The 22,937-nt window shown below is 40.8% G+C and overlaps 1 protein-coding gene across 1 annotated transcript in view; it reads left to right on the top strand.

Moving 5' to 3' along the window:
- il1rapl1a (interleukin 1 receptor accessory protein-like 1a) overlaps window positions 1–22,937 on the top strand; it is a 171,385-nt gene that overhangs the window by 54,354 nt on the left and 94,094 nt on the right. The gene's annotated exons all lie outside the window — the stretch shown is intronic.

Consider the following 22,937-nt stretch of genomic DNA (forward strand, 5'->3'; position numbering starts at 1 on the left):
AATAAGAATTTGCGACAAATTGTGGTCAATAGTTAGATGACTTTAGGTTTATTTGAGGCAAAGAAAAGGGGATAGGCTAAAATTACACTAACGTTAGCTCATTGACGAGGCAGCTATTGTAGACTAAGTGAGAAATTTAAGAAACTCCACAAACAGTAATAGTGTGCATGAGCAAAAAAGAGTTGAAGTGCTTTCTGTTCTTCACTTTCATATGTCTCTACAGTACGTGGAAGCAGTCACCTCAAAATTCAAACTAAGTGATATTTAGCCTTGAGTTATTGTAAATCGGAATTTAGTATTTTTAATAATAATAATAATAATAATAATAATAATAATAATAATAATGTATTACTGAACACAGGTGGTGGTGGTGGTAGGTTAAAGAAAGAAGCACTTCAAAAATTTCATGAGCATTAATCTTACTAGCTGTAAAACAAACAGCCGTATTGTCCTCTAGCTAGGGATGAAGTGGAGTTTGAGTTCTATCCTCTTTATGAAAGTTTGTGCTGTCAAAAGTGACCTTGGTTATTAAACATGTAGAGCAAGATCTCGCTTTTTCTGATTGCATCAGATGAGACCTAATAGTCTGGAGCATGTGTATTTGAATGACATATTTAGGTCCTGTAACTAAGAAGGAGGAGATAGCAGTGTTTGACTTTGCCCCGGTACCTTTTCTTGATCTGTGTGTGTTGTAAGTAAACAGATAGAGTTTAGAACAGACAGAACAGCGTGCTTTGATCAGCTCGGCCAAATACTTGGCCATTATATTTGGTTGGCTTTTAAACCATTGCTGTTCTAAAAATTCATGCTGAACAGACATTTTGGGGGCATTAAAAATTCTCCTGGGGACATTTCCCCAGATCCCCTCATGTACGCGCAATCATAAAATTGATATCGGTTAAAGTACTGCTTAATAGTGTCAAAGAGGACATTTTACAATGTCACAATGAAGAACAGCCTAGGCAAACCATACCTGTCACACTGTGTGTGTGTGCATGTGTGTGTGTGTGTGTGTTGTGGAGAGAAGGGGTATTGGATCAGAGTGGATTAGCAGTAATCCTGGGCAGAGAGATTCCCTCATAGAGGTGCTATGCGCAGACAGCTTCTAAATCGAAACCTTACACACACACACACACACACACACACACAAACAAGCTCAAACCCATTTCTCTTTAACACCGCAATGAAACTGAATGTTAACCTCGATGAAGTCTGCTACTACTACTACACATACACACACACACACACACACACACACTGATTTTACTGTCTTTGAAAGGATATTCCACTGACATAATAATTACTGTAGTTAATTAATGTCATGCTACACCTAAACCAAAGCCTAACCTTAACCTCAATAACCAAAAGGAATAAAAATAAAATAAAAGTTGTATTTGTAAAAACAAACTTTTTCTGAGAAACATTTGAATGTGATGATATCATCATAAGGACATCTAGCCCTATTTGTTCCTCACAAATGGCTAAAAACATGACATCCACAGCCTAATATACACTGCCTGTACAGCTATTCCCAGTTGTAATGTACACACACACACACACACACACACACACACACACACACACACACACACACACACGCACAATCATATGCAGCCTGTAAGGCATGGTTTGGCCCAGACTCTTCTCCTCTGTAATGAACACACACACACAATCCTCTGTTCACAAAGATGCGCAGTGAGGAACAAATCAGCTAATCCCTCTTTATTCAGTTTTTATACAAAAACAAACAAAAGGATTAAAATGTGTAAATGCTTCATTAGTAGCAAGTTATTTAGTCCAACAAGCCGCAGTGGCGCACCAATTGGGTTCAATATATGAGATGCAGCGTCTTCATATTTCGCAGCCAAATGTGGGCTCTTCCTGTAATCTTCCTGTAATCTAGCGTAACAGGGAGGACTGCACAGCACACACCCACCAACTACAGTTTTATTATAGCTTACACCAGAATCGCTGTTGCTATCAATAGGCAAGGACGCATGCTGGTAAATTTATCCTCCAAAAACCAAAGGAACAAAAACAGCTAACTCAAGCGAAGCAGTGTGGCTGGAGAGTACACATCTTAGGGTGGCTCAAATCACTGAGTTGAGTATCCACTCGGCACTGATTCTGGGCTTGTTTACAGGAAGAGCTTATCATCATAGGTTTGCTTTGAAGAATTCCTTTCGAACCACTGGTCGATTGCACATACATACATACATACATACATCTCTTGGTAGGTACATTCTAGATTTGTACATTGCTTCGGTACTAACACTCAAGTGGCACTGAACACTGTCCAAGAATACCTGCAAATCTCAAATGAATGTACCGTAAGCCCATGCACAAGATGTGCATTTATCATGAAGCGCCGCAAAAATGAGCCAATTACAGTCCTCCAGTCCTATGAAAGTCTGATTTTATTTACACAATATCACACATGAGGGAATGCTGTTGTACTGAATATACATGATCTCGTGTGCGATATTGCTTTCATACATCAGTTCTGTAAACAAGAAGTGAACATTGAGGAAGTGACATTTGCTGCACAATATAGTCAAATGGACTGGGGTTCCCCCCCGTAAGAGACCAAGCAGCGAAACAAGAGGGGACAGGAGATTTTGGTTCAAAAGGCAAGGTTTTATTTGCCCTAAAACGTTAAGTTTACAAACACCAAAATTAATAATAACTAGGCCAATAAAAGGGTGGGACAGTGGTGTAGTGATGAGCACTGTCGCCTCACAGCAAGAAGGTTCTGGGTTCAAGCCCAGTGGCTGACAGGGGCCTTTCTGTGCGGAGTTTGCATGTTCTCCCCGTGTCTGTGTGGGTTTCCTCCAGGTGCTCTGTTTTCCCCCACAGGTTAGGCTAATTGGTGGCTCTAAATTGACCGTAGATGTGAATGTGAGTGTGAATGGTTGTTTGTCTCTATGTGTCAGCCCTGCGATGATCTGGCGACTTGTCCAGGGTGTACCCCGCCTTTTGCCCGTAGTCAGCTGGGATAGGCTCCAGCTTGCCCGTGAACCAGCACAGGATAAGCAGCTATGGATGGATGGATGGATGGATGGATGGATGGATGGATGGATGGATGGATGGATGGATGGATAGGCCAAGAAAATACTGTAGGTCAACAAAATATAACTTGACTTGAGACACAGACATCTGACAAGATGTTAACTGAACAAAACTAACTTCCCACAATGAGACAAAAGGGAACATATCTAGTGGCTTGGCCAAATCAAATAATTCAAAAAGGGGTAAACAAAAATAAACAGACTACAAACAGATACAAAGTAAAACTAGCTAAAGCCAAAATCCTCCTCGGGCACATAGTGAGACATGGTACGGCCTAATGAGCATGGTACGGCCTAAAGGGGACCGCCCCCAATGGTCAAGGTAACTCAAAGAAAACTCAAAAATAAAAAACACATGATAAATGACGGGGCGGCACGGTGGTGTAGTGGTTAGCGCTGTCGCCTCACAGCAAGAAGGTCCTGGGTTCGAGCCCCGGGGCCGGCGAGGGCCTTTCTGTGTGGAGTTTGCATGTTCTCCCCGTGTCCGCGTGGGTTTCCTCCGGGTGCTCCGGTTTCCCCCACAGTCCAAAGACATGCAGGTTAGGTTAACTGGTGACTCTAAATTAACCGTAGGTGTGAGTGTGAATGGTTGTCTGTGTCTATGTGTCAGCCCTGTGATGACCTGGCGACTTGTCCAGGGTGTACCCCGCCTTTCGCCTGTAGTCAGCTGGGATAGGCTCCAGCTTGCCTGCGACCCTGTAGAAGGATAAAGCGGCTAGAGATAATGAGATGACATTCTGCGTCTATGGCAACAGATGACGCAGAGCTGGAATCATCTATCAAAATAAGAGTTGTAAATTGTCGCAGAAAAAAGTTGCACTTTTTTTTAGTGAATCAATGAATTAGCATTTTTTTTACACCACAGCTCCGCGACCCACCCAGGACCCCTCCGCGACCCACTTTTGGGTTGCGACCCACCAGTTAAGAAACACTGGTATAGATGACTGTAAATGATAAATTGTTCAGCAAACTAATAAGGTGAAGAGGTAGAATGTGAGATGATATTACCCTGTGTGGCTGTGGCCCAGTGCTGTAGTCAAGTGACTAAACCTCGAGTCCGAGTCCAGTCTCAAGTCCCCAGTGTTCAAGTCCAACTCATTAAAAAAATTTCGAGTCGAGTCCACTACTGATCCAAGTCGAGCCCCAGAACAAGACTCCAACCGCACCATTTGACGATGGCTGTTTTAGCGCCATTAACATTAGTTTGTTCCTGAACATGATGTATGAACAGGTGAATGTGCTTCTCTTTGTCAGGGAGCACGAAGTATTCTGTCAGAGATGGTTGGGAGATGGATATAAGTGCAGAAGGTGTGTTTATTAATACAAGTGAAGACATGTAAACAATCCAGAATGGCAGGCAAAATCATAAAACAATAAAACAGGCAATAGATTGAGCGAGACACAAACAGGCTATTGTAGACTTGGCAGAATCAAAGACAGGAAACAGGAAATCAGGAAACCAAATAAGGAAATAAGGCTCGTAATGTGTAAGCAACGCGACTCAATACTTCGCAAAGTGTGTTTTCTCAGTTTTTATATAGGTGCACTGATTGCACCTAAATCCTGTGCAAGTGCGAGTTGTTTACGGTGTGCAATAGTCCACTTGGTGCATGCACTGTCCGGAGCGCGCCCGAGAGTCTATCTGATGCATGTGCCAAGGTACGCAGGTGTGACACTCTTGCACAAAATTAGTACAAAAATGAATGTAGATATAAATATCTTATGCCAAATTATTATGGCATATTACAAAAAATAAAGAAAAACTCCTTTTCCTCGTCTCCAATTTACAAGTTCTAATACAGTTAAAGGAGAATTGAAGGCAATTTTTTTATTATCAAAATTCTATTTATCTCATTTTATTAAATATCGGAATGCATTTCTGGCAGCTATTTTGTCACTGCTATAGCACGTTATGAGTGTCTGAAATATGCTCTGTAATATATCAGTCCATATGTCAAAGTAATGGCCGTAAACAAGATTCGTTGAGACCTGTGCGAGACATCGTAGGGCGGAAGTAAAACGTACAGCAGAAATCAAAGTGACCGACATCTGCCAACATCGTCAAAAGACGCGCGCGCCCTCTTTCGAATGCTGATGTAATTGAGCCGGAAGTTTTGTTTGTTTTGATAGCAATCAGGAAAGTTTGAAAAAGTAGGCAGTAATCATCATTTAAACTCGTTTCTGTGCAATATTTTGTTTGGAAAACAGTTTTCAAAATGGCGGCACTGACACCTGGCTGACACTTCACGTTTCAAAGTCTCGCACAAGTCTCATGAAGATCACGCGGATAAGCGACGCCTGCCATGGACCAAACGAACTAAATTCAACACAGCTAAAAACCGAACGAATAGGCCGATAAGTATAATATTTAATTGCAATTACTTGCCAATACGAGTCACGATATAAGGTTACTAAAACCGAAAACATAATTGAATAACATGTTAATTAAGAAATAAAGCAAGTTTAAAAATGACTTCAGTTCTTTAACGCACGAGTCCGAATATAAGTCTGAGTCATCAGTGCTCAAGTCCAAGTTGAGTCACGAATCCTTAAAATTAGGGCACACGTTGGACTCAAGTCTGAGTCCTGGACTCGAGTACTACAAGTCTGCTGTGGTCATCACACTGCCTCTGAGCGGAAATCAATCCCAAAGAAGCTACGTCAGCTGGCTAGCTAGCTAGTTCACATTGATCCCTGTTAAAGGTGTCTCCAGTAAAAATGGCATCCATTATTCCTTTTAATTTTTATCTGAACAGCTTTCATCTCATCTCATTTCATTATCTCTAGCCGCTTTATCCTGTTCTACAGGGTCGCAGGCAAGCTGGAGCCTATCCCAGCTGACTACGGGCGAAAGGCGGGGTACACCCTGGACAAGTCGCCAGGTCATCACAGGGCTGACACATAGACACAGACAACCATTCACACTCACATTCACACCTACGCTCAATTTAGAGTCACCAGTTAACCTAACCTGCATGTCTTTGGACTGTGGGGGAAACCGGAGCACCCGGAGGAAACCCACGCGGACACGGGGAGAACATGCAAACTCCACACAGAAAGGCCCTCGCCGGCCACGGGGCTTGAACCCGGACCTTCTTGCTGTGAGGCGACAGCGCTAACCACTACACCACCATGCCACCCCAACAGCTTTCATATTATAGCCAAAAGTTATACTTTTCAGGAATATCATTTTCCATGTCTGCTGATGATGTCGCTAGCACCATCGTAGTAACCGTTTCGAACTAAGAAGTGAAATTTTACGTGCAGGACACAGACGAGAGGAGTGATACACACAATAAAGCATCCCAGTGCAGTTATGCAAAATATCTGCACTCTTGGAACACTACTCAACCAATCAGATTAGTGGACAGGAACTAACTGTTGTATAAAGATCAGTAAGTCATTCCATCAACTTGGCTGACCATAACAACCATCTCCCATACATGTCAAGTTATACGGTTTCCCCGTATTTTGTACGGGAAAATGCAATTTTTTGGCAATTTTTTGGGCTAAAATCCACTGATTTTCATACGGGAAAACTACGTTTTGTATCAGAGATTTTTTCCGTTACTCTGAGAAAATTTTCTTAGCATCCACTATTTATTTTTTCAAACACGCATGCACAATGAAACGGAACTATTTTTGATTTATGTGGTTTTATAGTTGCACGTGGTTTTCTCGGTCATTTAAGTACATCGGCTCGGACTGCCCAGACTTCTGTGATGGCTGCAGAAGTTATGTTCTGCCAATTTCTCGTGGAACACAACATCCCCCCGACTGTGGCAGACCATTTTTCGCAGCTAGCGAAAAAAAAAAAAGTTTCCCGATTCAAAGATTGCACAGGTAAGCGTTTGTGTGTGTTTTTTTTTTTAATTTTTACTGTTTGCACGTAGGAAAGCTTCCTCCATTATCATGATAATTTCGGGAGGCGATACTGGGAGTCGCTGTTTATACAACGGCAACTGTAGTTACCCGGCGATTTCTGGTTTCGCTTCCCTAAACATTTTAATTGCTGATAGTCATTATCTGTAGACACAGATGACCAACACTCGTTACTACCATCAGTCGTCAGTAAACTGGAAAAGTATTGAATGAAGAGTAATGGTGGTAACAACCATTAGTAACCTGTCTCTAAAATGTGTAGTAGGGGATGGAAGCAATTTAACACCATCTACATGTTTGCTGTGCTCTGATTTTCTTTTATTGACCAGGAAAATAATAGATGTTTATTGGGGAAAGGTCTTCGATGTAAAAACTGCTCTGAGTGTTGCCAGAAACAACTGAAACAACTTTTTACTGCTTTGCTGTGCCTCCCACAGAGCAATGCAGATAGTGAGAGGGCTTTTTCATTGGTTAGGAAAATTCATACTGAGGACAGAAAAAATCTGGCTGCAGACACATTAACTGCATATCTGCAAATTAAAATGAAGTGTGATGAGGAGCTACAACTGCTACCCAAGCAGTGATATTATAGTTAGTGCCAAATCTGCAACATCTTTGTACAACAAAGAACACTCCAAAAGAAAAAGATTTCAATTCTTGTTATAAATTACTGGGAAGATTTTCAATTTAACTTAATAATTTATTAATATTTTTCACGTATCCTTGTTTACATAATATATATACTTGATGTGGTTCAGTCATCGTTAGTTGGATCGAACACTGCTTGTGGTGTCAACACTTTTTTCTCAAATGGAACTTTTACTCACCTTCATTTACTGTTTGACATGATTATAATTTATTACATGTAACCTACTATTTTAATTAACATACCTACTTAGTACTGCTGTTATATTTCAAGTAATTTTCTTTGGTGGAGTGTAATATTGTAGGTGATGTCAACACTTGTCAAATAGAACTTTGTGTAGTTTTTATGAACTATTTAATATTAATACATTTTATTTGCAAAATTTACATCAATAATTCTGGTATTACTGATACAATGTATATTAAATAATTAAGTTTATAGTTCAGTCATTCTCTTTAGTAGATAATTGTTTACTTGACAGTACATATAGTCCTTTTTAATTCAGTTGTTTTCTTTGGGATCTAAAATTTCTTTTTATTCAGTACATGCTTATTTGATCCCTTTAACTTGACGCAGTGTGATAAATATGCCTATTACAATAGGAGTGTATAATGTGGAATAAAACAATCGGTGCTTTGGATTATATATTGGAATTTTTTCTCGTGTATAAGGGCTCATGGGTGTACTGTATGTACTGTAAGGGAAAAGTACAGATTTTGTAAGGGCATGGGTAACTAAAGGTTGACAAGTATGCCACCATCACTGAACAGGAAGTAACGTGACAAGTTGCACCAATCGCATTACTCAGAACTACTTGATAGCAAATCACTTCTACACCCGATGTGGACTGCACCATGGGTTGGTGGAAGCAAACCCCAGACCACTCTTTTCAACAGGACCTCTAACCACTCGTGGACTCTGAGAACAGCTTTCACATTTCACCAAACATCCAGAAAATCAAAGGAAATATGAAAACGATGAAGCTTTAAATTAGAAGTAGAGAAAAGGAACAAGTGGAGTTAATTAACAGAGCATGTAGGGCAGTTCTTCAGTAGAGAGGCCAAAATTATGAAATTATTCAAATTGCCTTAACTTGTCAGCTCAGTGATATTGCTAAAGTATGGAATCCAAGGCAAAATGTACTGAAAAACATGTTTAAAAATCATCACCCCAATTATAGCAGTGTTGCTTCAGAGAAATCTTGGCTTGAATTTTAAGAAATGAAAGATCAGTTTTTTTTTCTGACATAATTCCGTTACTAATCTTTTTTTTCCTCATAAAAGATTTTGCATTCAGATTTAAACATAGCCAATATTTCTATGCTTTTTTAGGGTCAAAAGATACCCCATACAGTGTGAAATTTTTATTTAATACCATTATCTTGAGTACTGCAACTAAAACAAGTTACTGGTACCACATTTTGCTGTGAATGTCATTCCGTTACTGAAAACTACCCTGTAACAAGAACAGGAAGCAATGACCACATAAGGAAACTGGCAAACAGAGTTTCAGAAAGCTGTGTTTATCGTAGGGGTGGGTGATGTGTCAGGTTATATGCGGAAATGTGGTTCTAAATTTCAATGAAACTCAATAGTAATGCGTTTTAAGGGTCGCATGCAAGCTGGAGCCTATCCCAGCTGACTATGGGCAAGAGGCGGGGTACACCCTGGACAAGTCGCCAGGTTATCACAGGGCTGACACATAGAGACAAACAACCATTCACACCTACGGTCAATTTAGAGCCACCAATTAGCCTAACCTGCATGTCTTTGGACTGTGGGGGAAACCGGAGCACCCGGAGGAAACCCACGTGGACACGGGGAGAACATGCAAACTCCACACAGAAAGTCCCTCGCCAGCCGCTGGGCTCAAACCCAGGACCTTCTTGCTGTGAGGTGACAGCGCTAACCATTACACCAGAGCTTCAGATATGTCTCATCTCATCTCATTATCTGTAGCCGCTTTATCCTGTTCTACAGGGTCGCAGGCAAGCTGGAGCCTATCCCAGCTGACTACGTGCGAAAGGCGGGGTACACCCTGGACAAGTCGCCAAATCATCACAGGGCTGACACATAGACACAGACAACCATTCACACCTACGGTCAATTTAGAGCCACCAGTTAACCTAACCTGCATGTCTTTGGACTGTGGGGGAAACCGGAGCACCTGGAGGAAACCCACGCGGACACGGGGAGAACATGCAAACTCCACACAGAAAGGCCCTCGACAGCCGCTAGGCTCAAACCCTGGACCTTCTTGCTGTGAGGCGACAGCGCTAACCACTACACCAGAGCTTCAGATATGTCTCACAAATAAAATAAATGCTTCGTTGTTAATTTTTTTTTTAACAGTCATGTAAACTGCACTGAAATAAATATATAAAAAAATACAGTGTCAGTGCAAAAATATTCAAATCCTTAAAATATCTTATTAAAATGTCCATATAAAAAACTGGGCGGCACGGTGGTGTAGTGGTTAGCGTTGTCACCTCACAGCAAGAAGGTCCGGGTTCGAGCCCCGTGGCCGGCGAGGGCCTTTCTGTGCAGAGTTTGCATGTTCTCCCCGTGTCCGCGTGGGTTTCCTCCGGGTGCTCCGGTTTCCCCCACAGTCCAAAGACATGCAGGTTAGGTTAACTGGTGACTCTAAATTGAGCGTAGGTGTGAATGAGTGTGTGAATGGTTGTCTGTGTCTATGTGTCAGCCCTGTGATGACCTGGCGACTTGTCCAGGGTGTACCCCGCCTTTCGCCCGTAGTCAGCTGGGATGGGCTCCAGCTTGCCTGCGACCCTGTAGAACAGGATAAAGCGGCTAGAGATAATGAGATGAGATAAAAAACTGCACCAAATTAATGATTTTCTACCCAGCTCTGTCTTCATTTTATTTATCGAGTGTATTTGAGTGATCCACAGCTCCTTTGTTTTTGAGCACGGTAGCCGAATGTGATGTTTAATTCATAGGTAAATGGATCTGCACGAGCACAAGGGGACACATGGCTTAAATAGTGTAATCACAGTTGTGATGAGGATGCTGATCATCATGTTTCTTGTAGCTGTTCTTTGATCACAGGAGCATTCATGTGAGGCACAATGTCAAAATCATGAAAGAGCCTAAAAGCAGTGTGAAAGCTAGCTCTCGATCACCATGGCACTAGTTGACACATTGCTAGTGGTGTTTTAGTTCTACTGGCAGAGCTCCCATCACACAATATGGGCAGCCCTAGGAGTCAGAATTAGAGAGGACAGGACATGTAGTTACTCGTGTCATTTTGCTGTAGCACACATGACATCTGGTGCATTGCTGCTGCTGCTAAGCCTCTGTGTCTCTGAGATTGCTTTGTGCCAGAGGTAGAGCTGTAAGCAGCAAATCTGGAGTTTATCCGGCTGATAAGAACGGTTAGCGGTGGTAAGGAAGGGCAGAGCAGCATTACAGAGATGGAAAGAATGTCAAGTCTGATGAGAAGCGTGTGTGAAATCAGAAATCGTCATTGGTATGATAATATACCGGCGCTTACTGTAGCCTTCTTTATGTTGCCAGCACGGCACAGCGGGTTCTTCGGGATGCCGGAATGTTTCATATGCTTATATACAACACCTCTCTCCAGAGACAGCTGACCTCCTTAGCATTCACTTAGCAGGGAGACAGCGAGAGAGAGGGGTGAGAGGTGGGGGATGTTAGGATTGAAAGAGAATGGGGAAGGAAATCAGGGAAGGCAGTGGAGATAAAGCACATATGAGAGGAAGAACCAGAGTCTACACAATGTATGCGAATGACTGATTTGAAATAAGCAGGGAGATGTTAAAATGAGTTGAGCATTTGCGGAGACGGCGAGGGAGAGCCGAGTGAGCTGGGGACGAGAAAAACACCAGGCACTTCAACTCAGCTTGATTCCATTTTGTTTCTCTTACTTATTAGCAGACAAAGCCCCGGGAGACACTGCACTCACAGCAGTACCACAGACGCACCCGACTCACGAAATACACACCTAAAAAATGAGGGAATTAGACACTCGTCTTACCTCAGTAAACACTCAGATTGTGAAGAGGGTTTCATGGTCCCTTTCTGTTTCTCAGTGCAGCTCAGTGAGCTTTATTGACATGACAAGATTTAGTTACAGTATTACCAGCACATTACTGGAGTGTGATTAACCAACAGATTTATTCTGAAATATCAAAGAACGTCCAGTTAAAGACAAGAAAGAAATGTGTAAGCAATCTCCGTGTGGGTGTAATAGTCATAATTTAGTTATTTTTTTATTGTCAGGTTTTGTACTCTTACAATTTTACATCAATTCTAGTCACATACAACAGAAGAGTTTTCTTTAATGAAAAATGAATATTTTAGTCTGTTTTCCTCCCATTAGTTTCTTGAACCCAATGGGTTTACAAAGGGCAAATGCATTAATTTCTCTTGGTTTAATGGAACAACATATCCCTTCATAAACACACACACACATCGCCATTACCATCGTTCTTTGATAGGATAAATGAAAGTTGTGCAGTGGCTGAAACATGCCATCACACTGCTACTGTTCCATTATGAGGAAGTGGGATTACTTGGAATTACTTTAGCAAACACATTTATTATGCTGCAGAAAGTAAACACCCGGGCTGCGTCTGATTATTTATACTTCCATACTATTAGTATGCAAAAAGCAGTATGTAAACTGTCCAAATACTCAGTAGGTATTTAATAGTAGTCGAACTGTACCTGGATGATCTACTACATCCGTAGTATGCAAAGGTACCACAATACACTACACTACGCTATCCCATAATTCATCTGGAGCCTCTGAATCACCGAAGATGAAGAATTCCCCTGGGAGAAATAGAAAGAAGATGGCTGTACAAAGCGAAACTGCTTGTTGCAGCGGTGTACAAATGTTTCAGGAATTGTTGAAAACTTTCTGCCATTGCAGAAATAGCTAGATGTTAAATTTCGTGGCATATATGGGTATCGTCATCTGTGAACCTCTGGGTCAGAGGACAGGTATGATGGCGGCAAAGTACATCCAAACTGTGTTCTTACTACTTACTCACATACAAGTGCATCTCAAACAATTAGAATATCATGAGAAACTTTTTTCTTTTTTCATAATTTAATTCAAAAAGGTAATATTTATCATATATTCTGTATTCATTACACGTAAAGTGAAATATTTCAAGACTATTTTGCTTTAATTTTGATGATTATGGCTTATAGCTCATGAAAATCAGAAATCCAGGATCTCAAATGATTAGAATATTTCCTAAGATCAATCAAAAAAGGATTTACAACCCCGATTCCAAAAAAGTTGGGACAAAGTACAAATTGTAAATAAAAATGGAATGCAGTGATGTGGAAGTTTCAAAATTCCATATTTTATTCAGAATAGAACATAGACGACATATCAAATGTTTAAACTGAGAAAATGTATCATTTACAGAGAAAAATTAGGTGATTTTAAAAACTTCATGACAACAACACATCTCAAAAAAGTTGGGACAAGGCCATGTTTACCACTGTGAGACATCCCCTTTTCTCTTTACAACAGTCTGTAAACGTCTGGGGACTGAGGAGACAAGTTGCTCAAGTTTAGGGATAGGAATGTTAACCCATTCTTGTCTAATGTAGGATTCTAGTTGCTCAACTGTCTTAGGTCTTTTTTGTCGTATCTTCCGTTTTATGATGCGCCAAATGTTTTCTATGGGTGAAAGATCTGGACTGCAGGCTGGCCAGTTCAGTACCCGGACCCTTCTTCTACGCAGCCATGATGCTGTAATTGATGCAGTATGTGGATTGGCAGTGTCATGTTGGAAAATGCAAGGTCTTCCCTGAAAGAGACGTCATCTGGATGGGAACATATGTTGCTCTAGAACCTGGATATAAGGTACCTTTCAGCATTGATGGTGTCTTTCCAGATGTGTAAGCTGCCCATGCCGCACGCACTAATGCAACCCCATACCATCAGAGATGCAGGCTTCTGAACTGAGCACTGATAACAACTTGGGTTGTCCTTCTCCTCTTTAGTCCGAATGACACGGCGTCCCTGATTTCCATAAAGAACTTCAAATTTTGATTCGTCTGACCACAGAACAGTTTTCCATTTTGCCACAGTCCATTTTAAATGAGCCTTGGCCCAGAGAAGACGTCTGCGCTTCTGGATCATGTTTAGATACGGCTTCTTCTTTGAACTATAGAGTTTTAGCTGGCAACGGCGGATGGCACGGTGAATTGTGTTCACAGATAATGTTCTCTGGAAATATTCCTGAGCCCATTTTGTGATTTCCAATACAGAAGCATGCCTGTGTGTGATGCAGTGCCGTCTAAGGGCCCGAAGATCACGGGCACCCAGTATGGTTTTCCGGCCTTGACCCTTACGCACAGAGATTCTTCCAGATTCTCTGAATCTTTTGATGATATTATGCACTGTAGATGATGATATGTTCAAACTCTTTGCAATTTTACACTGTCGAACTCCTTTCTGATATTGCTCCACTATTTGTCGGCGCAGAATTAGGGGGATTGGTGATCCTCTTCCCATCTTTACTTCTGAGAGCCACTGCCACTCCAAGATGCTTTTTTTATACCCAGTCATGTTACTGACCTATTGCCAATTGACCTAATGAGTTGCAATTTGGTCCTCCAGTTGTTCCTTTTTTGTACCTTTAACTTTTCCAGCCTCTTATTGCCCCGTCCCAACTTTTTTGAGATGTGTTGCTGTCATGAAATTTCAAATGAGTCAATATTTGGCATGAAATTTCAAAATGTCTCACTTTCGACATTTGATATGTTGTCTATGTTCTATTGTGAATACAATATCAGTTTTTGAGATTTGTAAATTATTGCATTCTGTTTTTATTTACAATTTGTACTTTGTCCCAACTTTTTTGGAATCGGGGTTGTACAATACAGAAATGTCCAATTTCTGAAAAGTATGTTCATTTATACACTCAATACTTGGTTGAGGCTCCTTGACCATGAATTACTGCATCGATGCGGCATGACATGGAGGTGATCAGCCTGTGGCACTGCTGAGGTGTTATTGAAGCCCAGGTTGCTTTGATAGCAGCCTTCAGTTCGTCTGTATTTTTGGGTCGGGTGTTTCTCATCTTCCTCTTGACAATAGCCCATAGATTCTCCATGGGGTTCAGGTCAGATGAGTTGGCTGGCCAATCAAGCACAGTAATATCATGATCAGCAAACCATGTGGTAGTAGTTTTGGCCCTGTGGGCAGGTGCTAAGTCCTGCTGGAAAAGGAAATTGGCATCTCCATAAAGCTCGTCAGCAGATGGAAGCATGAAGTGCTCTAAAATCTCCTGGTAGATGGATGTGTTGACTTTGGACTTGATAAAACACAGTGGACCAACACCAGCAGATAACATGACACCCCAAATCATCACGGATTGTGGAAACTTCACAATGGACTTCAAACACCTTGGATTCTGTGCATCTCCACTCTTCCTCCAGACTCTAGGACCTTGATTTCCAAATGAAATGCAAAATTTACTTTCATCTGAAAAGAAGACTTTGGAGACCACTGAGCAACAGTCCAATTCTTTCTCTCCTTAGCCCCGGTAAGACACTTCTGACATTGTCTTTGGTTCAGGAGTGGCTTGATATGAGGAATGTGACAGTTGTAGGCCCTTTCCTGAAGACGTCTGTGTGTGGTGGCTCTTGACGCACTGACACCAGCCTCAGTCCACTCCTTGTGAAGCTCTCCCAAGTTCTTGAATCAACTTTTCTTGACAATCCTCTCAAGTCTGCAGTCATCCCTGCTGCTTGTGCACCTTTTCCATCTAGCCTTTTCAGCAATGACCTTCTGTGGCTTATCCTCCTTGTGGAGGGTGTCGACGATCGTCTTCTGGACAACTGTCCAGTCAGCAGTCTTCCCCATGATTGTGGTTGCGTGTACTGAACTAGACTGAGAGAGACACGGTATTTATACTGTTTTACTCAAACTTTAAATGAAATATTGTAATATTTTGAGATACTAGATTTCTGATTTCCTTAATCATCAAAATTAAAACAAAAAAAGGCTTGAAATATTTCACTTTACATATAATGAATAAAGAATATATGAAAGTTTACCTTTTTGAATTAAATTATGAAAAAATTAACTTTTTCATGATATTCTAATTTTTTTAGATGCACTAGTAGCATGTGTAATAGTAGTGTAATAATAATAATAATAATAATAATAATAATAATAATAATAATAATAATAATAATAATAAGCATTCACCTTCAAGGAACAGCAGATGTCAACATTAAGCATGTAAGTAAATGTCATTTCTACTTATGAAACAGAAAAAATGTCAACTTTAATGACAGAGATATTCAGGCACTGCCTAAAAGCAGAGCTCCATTGTAAAAAATGATTTGTTATTTTAACTTAAAAAAGTTAATACCTGGGCTGCCTTAAAATTTTGATTTAATTGAAATTAATATAGTAAGTTAAAACAATGAGGCAAACAATTTAACTTATGATATGAATTTCAATGAACTCAAAATTTTAAGGCAGCCCGGGTACTAACTTTTTTAAGTTAAAGCAACAAATAATTTTTTACAGTGTGATGAGTGTATGAGCAAAATATCTGCAAGGATACAAAATCAACTTGAATAGAATAATATTATAGCATAAGAACCATCGAATTGTATAGTGTAGTGTATCTCGTGTCAAAAAATTGCTGAATTGTCTTGTGACAGTGAGACCAATAATGAGATTTGCATCAGAGTCATATATGAAAACATATTTATTCCTTTCTTTGACACCGCATGCCATGCGCCAGAAACACCACCACATTATTTATTATGGTGTGACTCTGCTGGGTGCCTGGTGGACAGCAGTGAACCAGCGCTGTCACTTTACATCATTACTACAGTATGTACAGTGGTGCTTGAAAGTTTGTGAACCCTTTAGAATTTTCTATATTTCTGCATAAATATGACCAAAAACATCATCAGATTTTCACACAAGTCCTAAAAGTAGATAAAGAGAACCCAGTTAAACAAATGAGCCAAAAATATTATACTTGGTCATTTATTGAGGAAAATGATCCAGTATTACATATTGGTGAGTGGCAAAAGTATGTGAACCTCTAGCATTAGCAGTTAATTTGAAGGGGAAATTAGAGTCAAGTGTTTTCAATCAGTGGGATGACTATCAGGTGGGAGTGGGCACCCTGTTTTATTTAAAGAACAGGGATCTATCAAAGTCTGATCTTCACAACACATGTTTGTGGAAGTGTATCATGGCATGAACAAAGGAGATTTCTGAGGACCTCAGAAAAAGTGTTGTTGATGCTCATCAGGCTGGAAAAGGTTACAAAAGCATCTCTAAAGAGTTTGGACTCCACCAATCCACAGTCAGACAGATTGTGTGCAAATGGAGGAAATTCAAGACCATTGTTACCCTCCCCAGGAGCGGTCGACCAACAAAGATCACTCCAAGAGCAAGGCGTGTAATAGTCGGCGAGGTCAGAAAGGACCCCAGGGTAACTTCTAAGCAACTGAAGGCCTCTCTCACATTGGCTAATGTTAAAGTTCATGAGTCCACCATCAGGAGAACACTGAACAACAATGGTGTGCATGGCAAGGTTGCAAGGAGAAAGCCACTGCTCTCCAAAAAGAACATTGCTGCTCGTCTGCAGTTTGCTAAATATCACGTGGACAAGCCAGAAGGCTATTGGAAAAATATTTTGTGGACGGATGAGACCAAAATAGAACTTTTTGGTTTAAATGAGAAGCATTATGTTTGGAGAAAGGAAAACACTGCATTCCAGCATAAGAACCTTATCCCATCTGTGAAACATGGTGGTGGTAGTATCATGGTTTGGGCCTGTTTTGCTGCATCTGGGCCAGGACGGCTTGCCATCATTGATGGAACAATGAATTCTGAATTATACCAGCGAATTCTAAAGGAAAACGTCAGGACATCTGTCCATGAACTGAATCTCAAGAGAAGGTGGGTCATGCAGCAAGACAACGACCCTAAGCACACAAGTCATTCTACCAAAGAATGGTTAAAGAAGAATAAAGTTAATGTTTTGGAATGGCCAAGTCAAAGTCCTGACCTTAATCCAATCGAAATGTTGTGGAAGGACCTGAAGCGAGCAGTTCATGTGAGGAAACCCACCAACATCCCAGAGTTGAAACTGTTCTGTACGGAGGAATGGGCTAAAATTCCTCCAAGCCGGTGTGCAGGACTGATCAACAGTTACCGGAAATGTTTAGTTGCAGTTATTGCTGCACAAGGGGGTCACACCAGATACTGAAAGCAAAGGTTCACATACTTTAGCCACTTACAGATATGTATTGGATCATTTTCCTCAATAAATAAACGATCAAGTATAATATTTTTGTCTCATTTGTTTAACTGGGTTCTCTTTATCTACTTTTAGGACTTGTGTGAAAATCTGATGATGTTTTAGGTCATATTTATGCAGAAATATAGAAAATTCTGAAGAGTTCACAAACTTTCAAGCACCACTGTAGTTACCATTGAATATTATCAGACATAAGAACTCATTGATATCAATCCATGGTAGTTTTAGATTATCTAACACTAAGGACTCCCTGGTGGTCCCAAAAAATGCTACCACGATTATCTGAAGTCTGATCTTAAGAAATGCAGTATCCCAGTTTGTGATGCAGAAGAACTTAAAGACAGAGGTCTCTGGATTCGGAAAGTGGAAGAAAGAGTGCAACATTTTGAAGAGGAAAGAACAAGATCGCATGAGGAGCGACGTGCCGCAAGACATCTGCAGCAAGACCAAGAGCAGCACAACCCCATCGCTTTTGTCTGTGATCAATGTGGCGAAAGGTGTATGGTGAGAATCGGCTTCCTCAGCCACCAACGTTCGCATCAACGCCACAAAGAACGGTCTGGAAGAAACTGACTGATGGAGTGGAAACATCTTCTACTTAGAAGGACCACCATAAGCTAAGATAAAAACCAAGATTGAACTACAATCACTGGCCATTTTATTAGGAACACCCATCCTTCCACCTGCTGTTTGATGCAGTTCTCTAATCAGCAGATTGACCCTTGACAGCAGCACAATGCATGAAATCATATAGATACAAATCAAGAGCTTCAGTTAATGTTCACTTCAAACATCAGAACGGGAAAACTGTGATCTCAAAGTGTGGCTTTCACTGTGGCATGGGTGTTGGTTTGAGCCAGATGGACTGGTTTGAGTATTTCAGAAACTGTTGATCTCCTGGGGTTTTCACACAACAGTCTCTAGAGTTTACACAGAATGGTGCGAAAAACAAAAAAACAACGAGTGAGCGACAGTTCTGTGGGTGGAAACGTCTTGTTGATAAGAGAGGTCAGAGGAAAATGGCCAGATTGGTTCGAGCTGCCAGGAAGGATATACAGTAGTACTGTAACTCATATAAATCACTCTTTACAACCGTGGTGAGCAGAAAACATCTCAGCATGCAACAGCAAAAGACCATCATGGGTTCCACTCCTGCAGCCAAGAACAGGAATCTTAGAATCAAGAACAAGTTCCTATTAAAGTGGCTGGTGAGTGTATACAATAATTGTGTTTACACAAGTGGTCAGAGTAAGAGATCATTCAGGTAAAAAAAAAAAAAATTTTTCTGTAAAATGTGTTAGTGAATAATCCCATGTTATTTTTTTAAAAGCGCATTAAAAATAACCACTGGATAAAAACCCATCTATGTTATGCAAATAAAGATACAGATTTCGTTGTCTGGTGGTTAAGTGTTTATGAGATACGTTGCCTCGTATTACAATTGGGTTCACTGTGGTGGCACACGTTCATCATTCGGTCGCAAAAGCCATCAAAAATCAGGTCGATGCATTACCATATTCTCTTAAGTATGGAGCTTTGATCTACTATTCCAGAAATGTCCAGGCTATTCAATCAAAAATGAATTGTACCAAAAACATTGTAAATAAATAATGTATTATGGAAAAAAACAAGCCACAGCAATAGCAAATTTCAATTATCTACTAAGTATCCCACTACACTAAGTTAGAACAGCATTAAATGTTGTTGCTACGTAAGTAAGTAAGTAAGTAAGTAAGTAAATAAAAACCAACCAACCAAGCAAAAAAAAAAATACAGTTACAAATAGTTCATACATAAGAATAAAATACTATGGTGCAGGGATTTGATTACAGGTGCCTCCAGAAAAAAAAAAAAAAGTATCTAAAACATACAGGGACATAGCACAGTTTGATTTAACCATCTAAAACCTTCATAGACAAAGAAACATCTGGACATACACTGCCGTTCAAAAGTTTGGGGTCACTTTGAAATGTCCTTATTTTTGAAAGAAAAGCACTGTTCTTTTCAATGAAGATCACTTTAAACTAATCAGAAATCCACTCTATACATTGCTAATGTGGTAAATGACTATTCTAGCTGCAAATGTCTGGTTTTTGGTGCAATATCTCCATAGGTGTATAGAGGCCCATTTCCAGCAACTCTCACTCCAGTGTTCTAATGGTACAATGTGTTTGCTCATTGCCTCAGAAGGCTAATGGATGATTAGAAAACCCTTGTACAATCATGTTAGCACAGCTGAAAACAGTTGAGCTCTTTAGAGAAGCTATAAAACTGACCTTCCTTTAAGCAGATTGAGTTTCTGGAGCATCACATTTGTGGGGTCGATTAAATGCTCAAAATGGCCAGAAAACTGTCTTGACTATATTTTCTATTCATTTGACAACTTATGGTGGTAAATAAAAGTGTGACTTTTCATGGAAAACACAAAATTGTCTGGGTGACCCCAAACTTTTGAACGGTAGTGTAGTTTGATTTTTTTTTTTTTTTGCCAATTCTGAGCTTATTCTTTCAATCACTATCAAGTGTTATACGTCATATGATTCAGAGGAACCTACCCTGTCTTTCTGCAGCAGTGTAAAGTCACCATCATGCATCACCTTTGAGTGAGCATTTAATATTCATCTCATCTCATCTCATCATCTCTAGCCGCTTTATCCTGTTCTACAGGGTCGCAGGCATTTAATATTTGACATTTAAAAAAAAAAACCACCCAGGTTTTTTTTTTTTTTTGGGGGGGCATGTGTTTTGTTGAATAACTCCACAGTTAACCAAGGAATTTGTTTTGTGAAAAGTTGTATTGAGGTGGAGCGGCACAGTGGTGTAATGGTTAGCGCTGTCGCCTCACAGCAAGAAGGTACGGGTTCGAGCCCCGTGGCCGGCGAGGGCCTTTCTGTGCGGAGTTTGCATGTTGTCCGCGTGGGTTTCCTCCGGGTGCTCTGGTTTCCCCCACAGTCCAAAGACATGCAGGTTAGGTTAACTGGTGACTCTAAATTGAGCGTAGGTGTGAATGTGAGTGTGAATGGTTGTCTGTGGCTATGTGTCAGCCCTGTGATGACCTGGCGACTTGTCCAGGGTATACCCCGCCTTTTGCCCGTAGTCAGCTGGGATAGGCTCCAGCTTGCCTGCGACCCTGTAGAAGGATAAAGCGGCTAGAGATAATATGAGATGTATTGAGGTGTTTTGGAGCTCCATGTGAAGTTTGGTGCAAATACACTTCCTCAGTGAGTTACACTTTAGTGACTTCTCAATTTTGACACTAGGAGGCACTTTTCCTTGTGTTATTCAGCGAAATTGCTGCGTACCCCTACTAATGCGGGAGTCAGTGCACAGAAACTTCCCGTCCAGTAAGTTTCTGTTTCTGTACCACATCACTGCACGCACCGTAAATCAGTCCTGGTCATCCTAAAAGCACTGTGCATTGGGAAGGGAGGACTATCCACGATTTAGACAAAATTTAAAGCTCATCATCATAAATGGCTCAAAAGTTATTTAATGTTTTGTAGAACATGTGTCTGTGTAGCATCAATGCAATGCTCGGTTTGTAAGGATTAAACACCTTCAAAACAAGTGGTATAGTTTTTTCTACAAAAGACTGCAGAAAATTCCAACACCAAGTCTCTTCCTGTAAGGTTTAAGAAGGTCAGAGGCACAGGAATGCTCATCCACTCCTCCATACAGAACATTTTTAAGTTCTCGCTATATTTAGATTTGTTCATTTCGACTTCCCTGTTTGATTTATCCCATGGGTTTTCATTCATTCAGCAGCAGATCACACTGGCACTAGGTTGGGAATACGCAGTGGATGGGATACCAGTCAATTGAAGGGCACCATGAAAACACACACTCATACAATGTCCTGCAAAAGTATTCATCCCCCTTGGTGTTTGTCATGTTTTGTCGCATTACAAGCTGGAATTAAAATGGATTTTTGGAGGGTTAGCACTATTTGATTTACACAACATGTCTACCACTTTAAAGGTGAAAATTGTTGTTTAATTGTGATACAAACAATAATTAAGATAAAAAAAACAAACCTGGAGTGTGCATAGGTATTCACCCCTGAAAGTCAATACTTTGTAGAGCCACCTTTTGCTGCAATTACAGCTGTAAGTCTCTTGGGGTATGTCTCCATTAGCTTAGTACATCTAGCCACTGGGATTTTTGCCCGTTCCTCAAGGCAAAACTGCTCCAACTCCTTCAAGTTAGATGGATTGCGTTGGTGTACAGCAATCTTCAAGTTATGCCACAGATTCTCAATTGGATTGAGGTCTGGGCTTTGAGTAGGCCATTCCAAAACATTTAAATGTTTCCCTTTAAAGCACTCCACTGTAGCTTCAGCAATATGTTTAGGGTCATTGTCCTGCTGAAACGTGAGCCTTTGTCCCAATCTCAAACCTCTGGCTGGTTCAAACAGGTTTTCCTCCAGAATTGCCCTGTATTTAGTGCCATCTATCTTTCCTTCAGTCCTGACCAGCTTTCCTGTCCCTGCAGATGAAAAACATCCCCACAGCATGCTGCTGCCACCACCATGCTTCACTGTAGGAATGGTGTTCTCAGGGTGTTGAGTTTGCGCCACACGTGGTATTTCCCATGATGGCCAAAAAGTTTAATTTTAGTCTCATTTGACCGGGGAGTCTTCCACATGCTGTTGGGCAAACTCCAAACATGTTTTCTTAAGCAATTACTTTTTTCTGGCCATTCTTACATCCTGCCCCGCTTTGTGGAGTGTACAGCTTAAAGTGGTCCTATGGACAGGTTCTCCCATCTCCGCTGTGGATCTTTGCAGCTCCTTCAGTGTTATCTTTGGTGTCTTTGTTGCATCTCTGATTAATGCCCTCCTTGCCTGGTCTGTGAGTTTCGGTGGGCGGCCTTCTCTTGTCAGGTTTATAATGGTGCCATACCCGTATTATTTCCATTTTGCTATATTGGATTTAATGGAGCTCCCTGGGATATTCAAAGTTTGGGATATTTTTTGTAACTCAACCCTGATCTATACTTCTCCACAACTTTGTCTCTGACCTGTTTGGAGGCTCCTTGG

The sequence above is a fragment of the Neoarius graeffei genome, chromosome 9 (genome assembly GCF_027579695.1).
Source record: "Neoarius graeffei isolate fNeoGra1 chromosome 9, fNeoGra1.pri, whole genome shotgun sequence".
In the NCBI taxonomy this organism is placed as follows: domain Eukaryota; kingdom Metazoa; phylum Chordata; class Actinopteri; order Siluriformes; family Ariidae; genus Neoarius; species Neoarius graeffei.